General features: G+C 33.9%; 1 pseudogene; it reads left to right on the top strand.

Moving 5' to 3' along the window:
- Positions 1-516: 516 nt before the first annotated feature.
- Positions 517-3,176, top strand: LOC113316318 (annotated as a pseudogene).
- The last annotated feature ends 9,085 nt before the right edge of the window (positions 3,177-12,261 follow it).

Genomic DNA, 12,261 nt, shown 5'->3' with positions numbered 1-12,261 from the left:
GAGTGGGAGTGGGAGTGTGTTAGTGATGGTTTGTTGGTTGAATTACCAAAATCCGAAGATAGAAAATTTCTGATTTTGGACTTGCAAAATTTGGCCCAGTGGGTGATAACACTCATGTTTCATCTGGAGTCTGACGAGGAGGAGAAATCAAGAAGAATATATTCAGTAACACCTTTTGGATCTATCTACTCCTATATGTTAACACATTTTTTGGATCTATGCATGTCTCCAAAGCTTCTTATTATCTAGAGTTTCAACAAACTTTTCTGCAGTGAGCCAGTGACTTTGGAAGATTCCTGTACTGACTGTATTCTTGCAGCAGTGATTAAAGTAAAGCTCTAGGTTTCATACTCATCTTGGGTTCAAGCAATGGCTGTGTCCACCTTCAACCTTTGTTTCTGCTCTCTTCCTTCCCACCTTAATGAACAGAGAAATTATTTTTGTATTTCTCACTGCTCTCCTTGTATCTGTATGTTTTTTTCTCTGATTATCATTTTTGTGGATACTGTTGTCTATATGGGTGTGCACGGAGTTTCTGGCAAAGGGTTTGGATTTACCAAGAAGATATTTCCATCTGAGTTTCCTAACAAGAGTTTCCAATTGGGTTGCACTAATAATAAAACAGATCAGATGGATGTTAGAGCATCAACTTTGGTTGAGAGTGTCTGTGAATGTTTTGATGGTTTGTGCATCTTCTACAGATTTGCTTGTTTAAGAGGCTTTTTTGCTAAAAGTTCTTTATATACTGTTGTTTCATTTGGTTGTTTGCAGATGTGGAGGTGAATATTAAGGAACCAAGTATTTCAACAACTATAATGAATTTTGAAAACAAATTAGATCCCTTTGGTGCTTCTAGTACTCCTATTTGTCAAACAGCTACATTTAAGCAGGTATTTTTCAATTCAGACATGCATTTCTACAGATGATGATGTTCCTTCATCAGAAAATTTCAGTTGTGTATTCATTTGAATCAATTTTAAGATTTCATGCATTTCTGCTTTAATTTATTTTGGCTGCAGCCTTGTGGAACAGAATGTGGCCCTTATGCCTATAGTAGAAAAGCAAATCCTATACGGGACATGTTGGAAAGGTCGGAATCATTGTTTTTCTCTGTCAATTATGTTAATTAATTTGTTCTTGTAAATGTATAGTTTGTTCTTGATGATTTGCAAGGGCTACTTGCGAAAAATTAATTGTTGCTTTTCTGTAAATTGTTCAGGCTCCTAGCCAAGCTTGACAAGGCTGATCGTGCATTTTGCTTTTCTACTGGAGTGGCGGCTTTGGCTGCTGTGACCCATCTGGTTGGAGCTGGTACTTGTTATAACTTTCTTTTACTGCCGATATGCATGTTCTTTGTCTAGTGAATAATAAAATGAATCAATCAATTCTAGGCCAAGAAGTTGTTTCTGGAAACGACATGTATGGTGGTTCTGATCGATTTTTTTCACAAATACTTCCAGGGAGAGGAGTAGTAGTAAAGTTAGTACCCAGTTTCTCTTCTTGAAGTTTGATTTGTAATTGTTACTTAATGCAAGATGTGTTCAGAATGCTTTCAATATGCAGGCGTGTGGATATGACTGATCTAAGTGCGGTTGCAGCTGCTGTCGGTCCCTGGACAAAGCTAGTGTGGTTGGAGAGTCCAACTAACCCCCAGCTTCAAATATCCGATACAAGGGTAAGAAACTGACTTCATCCGTGTTCGATTTGTAATCTAGGTATGACTAATTTTGCAAAATTTAACCAAATTTTGTTATCATGTTTGGGTATAACCTTTTAATTTGTTTTTCTTTGAACCTCCTTGTTGTTTTTATTAAATCTCAGATACATTAGAGCATTTTCTCAAACATAGCTTCCTTTTTCATGTCCAGAAAATAGCCGAGATTGCTCATGCAAATGGTGCCCTTGTGCTGGTGGATAATAGTATACTGTCCTCGGTGTTGTCTCAGCCATTAGAACTTGGAGCAGGTAATTGCAATAAACATCCTGTGGTTGGAAAAATTTGCAATTAGAGTCTATTGCGGCTGAGGTTCTATTTTTCCTTTTACTTAATCTCCATCTTTTTCAGATATTGTGATGCACTCAGCTACCAAGTTTATATCTGGGCATGCTGATGTCATGGCAGGAGTCCTTGCTGTGAAAGGAGAAAGGTCTGCGCCCTCAGCTTTAGTAGTTTTTCCGTGCATGTGATAGAAAATTTTCCTGTATTTAAGAAATGAAACTTACCTAGGTTAAATCCTCTTCTGGTCATGTTGGAAAGGATATAGACCCATTCCACTCACTAATATGTGATCCTATCCGCAATTCTTGTTTTGACACATTTTTTTGTTACGGTAATCCGTTGTTCATCAGCTTGGCAAAAGAAATAGCTTTCATGCAAATTGCAGAAGGGGCTGTTTTAGCTCCATTTGACTGCTGGGTTTGCTTACGCGGAATTAGAACCATGGCTTTACGTGTTGAAAAGCAGCAGGTGCATCATAAGTCGCTGATTTCTAAGGAATTAGTTTTCCTGGGCTACAATTTCAGTTAAGATATCTTGCTTGTGTTTTAACCCGAATTTTCACCCTCATATGTTCCGCAGGAGAATGCTCAAAAAATTGCTGAATATCTTTCTTCTAATCCTCGGGTAAAGAAAGTTAATTATGCCGGTCTCCCTGACCACCCTGGACGTGCTCTACATTATTCACAGGTACAGATCCCTTTGCGAGGTTTCAGCGTAAAATTACTATTGAGACTATCTCACAATGAGGTTTTTCCTTTTTCAGGCAAAGGGGGCTGGTTCTGTGCTTAGCTTTGTGACGGGTTAGTAGCACTCTCAAAACATATCGTGGAAACTACCAAATACTTCAACATAACAGTCAGTTTTGGTAATCATCCTTCCTACCTCTTGAAGAAATTGCTGATCGTTTCTTTCTTCTTAACTTTGAAGGTATCAGGGCTGCCAAACTGTTAACTGCTGATCTAACTTGCTTTTCTAATCTTTTTTTTTTCTTTTCTTTTTAGGGAGTCTGAAGTCGCTCATTAGCTTGCCTTGCTTCATGTCCCATTCAGTCATACCTGCTGCAGATCGTGAAGCCAGGGGTTTGACTGAAGATCTTATTCGCATATCCGTGGGCATTGAGGATGTAAATGATTTGATTGATGACTTGGATTATGCGATTAGAACTGGACCTATATAAGGAACTGCAGATTTTAATTTGATCATGTATTTACTTCTGCACTTTCTCTACATTCCAAACATTTTCTTAATGAGAATGAATAAAAATTTCTTCTTTGTTCTAATCTTCTTCCCTTTTTTTTTTTTGAACAAGCATGTTATGTGGCCTTTTACAAGTTCCATGTGTAGGCCCATGGCCAAGCTTAAATGATTTTACAGAGAAATAATAACTGACGTACTGAGCCAATAATAATCCACTCAGATGATTGGATTTTCATTCTTTTCACCCAACAAATTAATATAAGCCATTATGGCAAATCTAAAATATCTGCATACACTAGAATCTACTGGAATATAAATTCCAATGCTTAAAAATCAACAACCGAATAATGGATCCAAAGTGTTGTGCCTTTTATATTTGAGCTATAATAACTCTACAGTGTTCTGCAACTTCTCAACTTGTATCAGCTTCGACTTTTTCTGTTTTCCTCATTTTAATTCAACAAAGCATTATCCACACTGCATCTCGCTAAGAAAATTATTTATATATATATATATATATGTAATCTAGCTTCTAATACTCTTCCTATGAATAACAAGAAGTATATATAATAGTATGAGATTTGAATTGAAAGCACTATGTGCATGCTGTATCAAGTCATAATATATGTTATGAAACAGCATACCCTATTGTTCACATGATCACAGTTCAGTTGCATGTTCAATTCTGGTCGCGTTCAAGTACAGTAAGGCCATTCCAAAGGTTGGTTGTGTTGAAGGTGCTCATTACTGGATTTAAAATGACAGTATTGGCAGTTCATGTAATAGCGATCACTTTGGAACTAAATCTAAAACTGATGAACAGGCTATGTTCATGTATACACCGAGCTCTCAATGCTAAATATAATTAAGAAAGCAACAACGAAGTTTTATATGCATCACTGCTGCCAAAGCATAACTGACTTTGGATGATAGTGTGGGATTTAAACTTGCTGTTTAATCTTATTAGAATGTGTCCTAGTAACCGTGAAGAAAAGGCCGAAAAGATCACCGACGTGTCCATGCAGTATAGTGCAAGGAAGATAAGTATAGATTGCAAGATAACAATATTCCCGGTAAGCTTTAACTTTTCTGAATATTTACCTATTCACAGACGAGCAGTGCTATCCCGCACGACCTTGCGGGAAGCTATCCCGTTCAAGCGGCTTTTTTACCGTTAGATCATGCTAAAACACAAATCTAATAGTCTTGAACACTTTAGGGGAAACAGTAGGTCCTATCCTGAAAGTGGTGCGTCCTTTCCTAAAAGTAATGGGTCATTTCCTGAAATTGATGGGTCCTTTCCTGAATGTGAATCTAACCGTTGATTTAATCATCCAACGGTAAAGAAGCCGCTTTTGCGGGATGGCGTGTGGGATAGCATTTGTCTTCACAGATAGTCAGATATTTAGATTGGTACTATTGTCTCAATTAGGTTTAGAATGTCGGTCACTTTATAAATAAATGTGCAATGTAATTGTAAAATCATCCCACTAACATTTAATTTCGAAGAGTAATATAGCTTCACCATTTGGGGTTTGGTTGTGGATATAGGTCGAGTTTGCCATGTTAGTTATCATCTCCATTATAATTTTGGTATGCAAATTTGCTTTTCTTGATTGTTCATTTTATCATTGCTTTAATACTGCTATTTTCACCAAAAAAAAAATAGTATTTTTATTTTCATCAAAAAAAAGTTTAATATTGTTATTTTCTGATACCTGATATCCATCTTAGCTTTAATTTACATTCAAAATTTAAGAAATCTCAATCAGCAATTTAGAACTTAAAAAAGACTCCAACAAATTATTCTCCAGAAAAGAAAAAAATTAAAAAAATAAATAAATTTTGTTGCTTGTTACGATAGGAGAATGTGAAATTTTCTAATCAAAACCAAGCTGCAGGTGAAGGCGTTTCTTCTTGAGTGGCTACAGTGTGAATAGAACAATCACGCCAATAAGCACCTCTACCTCTTCTGATGTTTAACCTCAAAACCTGAGCAACGTTCTTTCACGTATAACATGAGGAAGAGTTCTGGTCACAGCTGAAGAGATTTAAGCATGTTGTATTCACTATGAAACCACGGAAATCTCTGGAATCAGATGGCTTTGCGGCCTTTGCCCTTGGTTTTTATGATAAAATGTTGAGATTTTACCGGTGAAAGACGCAACCCAAGTGGTAGATCACCATTGCAAAAAGTTAATTGCATTTCAGTTTAACAAAAATAAATAGTACAAGAAATAAATTGGCCCCTAGTGTTGCATGATATATATCTTTTCAGGCTATTTTCAAACACAATGCGCATGACCTTATTGGCATGTAATTCTAATTGAGCAATCTCATTATATGCTTCTTAATTTATGTATATATATATATATCCCGTAATTGTTATTCCAAAATCTTGTTGAACGAGAGTTCGAGATACTGAAAACTTGTATAAAGCAAACAAGAATAGGTGGAATGTTGGAGCAAACTTATGAGAGGTTTTCTATTTAATACAGAAGTTTGTGGGTTGTGTTCCCAAGAAAAAGAGTATATATATATAAGAAATGCCGATCTATTATAAAATGGAGGTTTAAGTTTCTAATTTGGCTTCTCTTAAAAGTAACCCACATTTTCATTTACTATAGCCGAGAAAATTTAAGTTAAATTAAAAACCAAAAGCTAAAATAAAAAAAATCAAACAAGTCTTAATATTTTTTTTTTGCTAACAATTAAACATAGATATTCTTACTTGAAATCAAAATAAATTCTAACTTTTTTTAATCATATTTAAAATGTATTATAAATTCTAACTTTTTTAGTATTCTCACAAATTAAAAATTATACATAAACAACATTTCTTACATTTTCCCAAACAAAATAAACTCTAATTTTTATTTCTTCGAAATAAAATTTTCTTAATCATGATTACATCAAAATTGATTGGAATGTATATTCTAATTGTTCCCTTAAAAAAATTCCACAACAATATCAATCACAATGGAATTAATTAAGGTTGTAATTCTTTCCTAAAACTATTCTCGTAGAACTCTATAAACATAATCTATAAAAAGAAAAAATCCATAAGATGATGTTTTTTTTCTTCTAAAATTGATTCAGGGTGTTGATCATTCTTAAAAAAAACATTAATTATGTTACATATATTTGATTAGATAATTAACTTTTTTTAACTTTTTTTTGTTTTGTTTTTGTTGATGTTGATTTAGGGATTTAATGACTATCTTATTACTATGGGCTATATATGTTAAATATACATAAGTTCATGTGCTATGTCGAATGATTATAAAGGTATGTTTGGTTAGCCTAAGCACTTATTTTAAATGAATTATGGTTAATAAAAATGTGGGCTACATTTAAGAGAACCATTTGTTTCGAATCGGATCTCTATTATTACCGTTTGTAGATTAAATAGGTCTCAATCCGTGCCGTAACGGCACGGGCAAGGATATGTGTTTCAAATGTACCCATCGATTCATACATGTCGTAATTTTCTGAGAAGAATCGAACCGATCGATCCAGATCTAAATGATTTTTGGAATTGGTTAATAAACATGTCCTTCTCCTCGAATCTTTTAATGTTGTGTATGTAAGTCATAGAATCCTTTGGGACAAACATAGTCAATCATTAGAGCAAATCCTATGGGCAGTAGAACATTACTTCGCTCACTACTTCAAAAAATTATCATCAAAGGTTATTCACCAAACTTGTAACAAAACTAAAAACACCGAAAATTACTTTAAAATCAATTAGATTAATCTTGCAAAATCTGTTAGCATTAGAATTTAATTTTTCTCTTTGATATAAATTCTTGGGTTCCCAATTTAGATAGATTTGTGTTTATTCATTTTCCTAAAATTTATAATAATATTTAATACTTGATCCATTTCTTTTCTTTTCTCTTTACCTATTATCATGAACTATTTCTCATGCACGCATAACTACACGAAGTTGGGGAGAAATGACAAAAACAGAAATCATGACAAAAAACAGGGGAATAAAGAGAGATGTGAGAAACTGAATCGATTACAATTAATTCACGCGTAGCCTTGCATTATCCCATGAAGTAGGGGGAAAAATAATGACAGAAACAGAAACCATGACAAAAAAGGGGAATAAAGAGAGATGTCAGAAACTGAACCGATTACAATTAATTCGCGCGTAGCCTTGTGTTTGGTTAATTTTTTTATAGGCTTCATATTTCTTCTTGCCCCTTACCAGGAAAATCTTAAAATTACAACATCTTCTTTTTTGGAAAAATATGGCCTTTAAAAATTGTTTTAATTTTAAAAAATAAAAAAAAAAGTAATTTGAAAACTAAAATCAAATTAAAACAAAACAAAACAAAGAAAAATTAACCAAGGGTGACTAAATAATTTATCTATCTTAGGAAACATTTTCTCACCCTACTACAACTACTTCTTACACCACCACATTATCTTCACCACTCCACGAGCCTCACCAATACCCACCACCATTATCCCCACCGCCACCCACCATCACAACCACAATTAGTGCTTAATTTACCTATCCTAGGACCCCTTTTCTTACCCTACTACCACTACTTCTTCCACCACCACATTATCGTCACCACTCCACCAGTCTCACCAATACCCACCACCATTATCCCCACCATCGCTCACCATCATAACCACCATTAATACTTACCGATATGGTTAATATGAAATAAATTTATTATGTATCAACAAAAATATATTCATTTGATTAATTAAAGAAACATTTATTATGAAATATCAATTGAACATTTATTATTAAATTTTAATTAAACGTGATCATTTATAGTTGTAGATTTATGTTCTGCAAGTATAAATTTGATCGTTCTTTATCTAGTCTAACTTCTCCAAACTTTTGTTTTGTATTCTGGAAATGTAGTCAATTTTATTTTAATACTAAAAACCGTGATTTATTCGATCGGGTATTGTAAATAGCTGGATCCCATTTGGGTGATCCCAGCGGTCATGATCATATTGTCTTATATGATTTAGTATCCTCCTCAAAATATTTGTGTTTTGTCCTTACCAGTTGTGCTAAAAACAGCCAACTACATCTATCACAATAAAATGTTGTCCATTTTGTAAAGACACAAAACTATTATTGTCCACTACTATTCACTAACATCCACCACTGTACGTAAAAACCAGCCGCGCTCACTATTTTTTCCACCACCAGTAATGTTACCACCTCCACCACTCACAAATACCCGCCATTGTTTCCACCACTCACTTCTTCTTTCACTACCATCATTAAAAATTATTAATATAATTTTTAACCGGGATTACTGTAGTACAGTGGTAAAGTCATTGGGTGATGATACCAGTTACCTGAGTTCGAAACTTGCCAGCACTAAATTCTTTACCGATCAATATATATATATATACATGTAGTTTTTAATAAACTTATTTATTAATAAAAATATGTATTTATTAGATTCATTAAATGAACATTTATCATGAAAAATTAATTAATCATTAATCATGAGCAATTAATAGGACACTAATTAATAAAGTATTTATAATGGTTAGTTGAAAAAACCATGGCCATAGATGTATCCCTTCTAAGCAAATCTCGTCCGCTCTTTATCTAGCCTAAGAGCATCTCCAACAGTGGGTGCTAAAAATTCTACGTGAAGTTTTTATTTAGATCCTTATTTGCGGGATCATATGTATCTGGCAAAAATAACAATGCTTTTCTCATGGACTATCTCCAACAGTGGAGGTCTTATTTTGAGGATTTGTTTTTCTGGATAATGATAAAATTGATTCTCTCGTTCCTATTGGTTAAGAAAAAATTATTTACAAATAAAAATTTAAAATATGGTTAAAAAGATGATGTGGAGGTCATTCTCAAGGTCTTAATAAGAATTCTCCAAGACCTTCATATTTATTTGACACGCTTCCTACTTAATAGGACCCGCTGTTGGAAATGAATTTAATCCAAATGAGGGTCTAAAATTCTATGTGTCATAAAAAGAATAAAATCTTCACCCTTTATTGGAGATGCTCTAACTTAGCCAAGCTTTGTTTTGTATCGTAGACAGTTAAATTGAGAGTAATAAACGAAACTAGTTTGCCAAAACATTGAGAACTACTTTTTTTAACCGGAAATGTGAAAGCTTTAGGAAGGATTTACAATTAGAATTCGAAATGGAGGGAAAATCTCAGAACTATTATTTATTATTTATTTTTTTGATTGGATAAGAACCATTGTAACCCCAGTGGTATTTTATGTTGTTGTCTTCTCGGACATTGGTTAGTCTGAAGTAGAACTAATATCGAATCGTGTTCTTTGACATTAACTTCATGAATCTCTACCTCGAACAGTGACTAGCGATGGATTGCTGGAAATTGTAGTCGGTAGTCCCAAGTTTGTAAAGTAATACTCGTATTATGGAATAGTCTTTAGGTTGCTGATGATTATACTGTGACCAATTCTCGAAAAATGACAAACCATCAAATTAAGGCGGTGGTTGTCAAAAAAGAAAAAAAAAAGGTCCGATCCTGCTCATAACATGTTCCCTACAGTACGCATTCCCGTTTCTCTCGTTGCCTCCGAGGAAAAATGGCATAGTAGTAATGCGATAAAAAAAATTTCTCTCCCCTCTCCCAAATAGTGATTTCAAGAATTTATCGTGTGACTTTATGGAATTCATTGTATCGCAACTCGTTTGTGTTGTGTGTTAATTCTGCTCCATCCTGATCGTGGTTATTAGGATTTATGATGCAAGATTCACCACCAAATCGAAACATGGATCATGTAGGTTCCATACCCATCTGTTGGAATATATGGCACGTGAAATCAGAGAGTACGTGCATATAAGATATCAGAAGACTAATTCAATTCTAGAAGATAACCTTCTCCTAGTCAAAGTTAAAGTTTGTTATTTATCTTAGGTTTATTGTTTCTCTTGTAATCCTATAAATAGGAACCAATAAGCTACATGTAAACTATCTCAGAATATTCTGATGATCATGAATACAATTCACCCTACGGGGTTTCTCAGTGGATGTAGATCAGTGACCGAACCACTTTAAACATTGTCTTTTTTGATTTCTGCTTTCCGATCTATGAACCCTCGATACCCATAATTTATTATGGTATCAGAGCGGGGAGATCCGCTCAAGTTGCTTCCGCTTTCTATATTTTTTTGTTATCATATTGATTTTCTTATAGGTATGGGTATAATCTATTCCGCTGCACCTTCTTTTCTCAATTCTGGTAATTCAGGATCACCCGTATCTATTGCCAATATCAGTGATTTAGTCTCACCTGATGTTTCTCCAAATACTACTAATAATCCAGTAGTATCTTCTACAGTTCCTTCACCTAATCGCAACTTAATTTATTTTATTATTCATGTTCTATTGAGATGATCAATCAGTGTTCCTATTCCTGTTTCGGTATCAATAGACAGAAAATATCTCTCTTTTTGAGATCTTTATCCAAAAATTAAATTGTTCATCCTGCTCCTTTTTTACGAGCAAATATATGCTTCACAGTGATGGATTTCCATTCATAGCATCCTTATTGTTTATTAGGATATTTCACCTTACATCTATCTTTTATTCTTGTTATCAAGAATATTTTGAATTCCGAAAGTTCTTCACATTTTCAAATGCTCTACCATTATGGTAATCATCAAGCAAAATATCACTGCTTCAAGTATATCTCCTCTTAGAGGCCAAAGTTTCTGCATTATGCTCACGTTTTAGTGGGAATTATTAATTGGTATATTTTTGTGCTCTTTCTGTGATCTGTTTCAAGCGTGAAGTGTGTGCATCACTGCATTGACATCCCGTTCGCTGCATGGATCATTAATTTTGTCTCGATTTTCCTTAATCAGATGAGTTTGGAGTAATAATTTCTAATCGATATCTATGGTCATTTTCTTCCCGAAACTAGTATCTATATTTGTTTGCGAAAATCTCTCCGAACATTAATGTTCGGTCTATTGTTATTTTCTTTCCGAAAATACTTATTATTATTCTCTCACAAAGTCAGTCTTTGATTTTCAGTTAACCAGATATTCCGTCAATATCAGACCTAATGAAATTTAGGCTATTGTCAGTTATGTTGACAAAGTCCACATTTTCTCAAATCATTTTACTTTGTTTTTTTCCAAAAGCTTGGAGAGGAATACGGTGGTTTTCTTTCTTACACCTATTTCAAAATTTTAATCGAAATATGATTAATTTTTATCATGATTTTGAATAAATCGAATGAGATATTGAATCAAAATTAAGTTTTCGTATATCTCTTCACTTATGCCTTCAATGCATGATGAGCATTCTCAAAAATTAGGCTATTACTTCTTAAGTTGTTGTGTTGCAAACTCAACTTTTTATCAAGACATCTGGTCTTTCTCCCTGCATTTAGGGATGCTTAATACGGTGGATTTATTTTATTTCACCGATTTGAATTTTTTAATCTTTTGTAGCATTTTTGGTTCCATTTGTGAAGTCAAGTGAATTGCTCATAACCCCTCCGGAAGAAGATAGCTAAAAAAAAAAAAATTGCTATCCTTTTATTATTTCTGAAAGTTAACCATGAAGTAGGTGCGAAGATCCGAAGTTAAGATATCAAGTCAGCTCGGTAATCAAAGATCAAGCTACGAAGTTTAGAAGATTTTTTTCAAATTGCACACTACAATCTTCTTTTCCCTGTCCAACTTGAGGGGGGGTGTTGGAATATATGGCACGTGAAATCAGAGAGTACGTGCATATAAGATATCAGAAGACTAATTCAATTCTAGAAGATAACCTTCTCCTAGTCAAAGATAAAGTTTGTTATTTATCTTAGGTTTATTGTTTCTCTTGTAATCCTATAAATAGGAACCAATAAGCTACATGTAAACTATCTCAGAATATTCTGATGATCATGAATACAATTCACCCTACGGGGTTTCTCAGTGGATGTAGGTCAGTGACCGAACCACTTTAAACATTGTCTTTTTTGATTTCTGCTTTCCGATCTATGAACCCTCGATACCCATAATTTATTACCATCTCGTTAATTTTCTAATCAACTATCAACACCTCTATCTCAACCA

Source organism: Papaver somniferum, chromosome 10 (assembly GCF_003573695.1).
Source record: "Papaver somniferum cultivar HN1 chromosome 10, ASM357369v1, whole genome shotgun sequence".
Taxonomy (NCBI): domain Eukaryota; kingdom Viridiplantae; phylum Streptophyta; class Magnoliopsida; order Ranunculales; family Papaveraceae; genus Papaver; species Papaver somniferum.
This window is presented reverse-complemented; position numbering and strand designations above follow the sequence as displayed.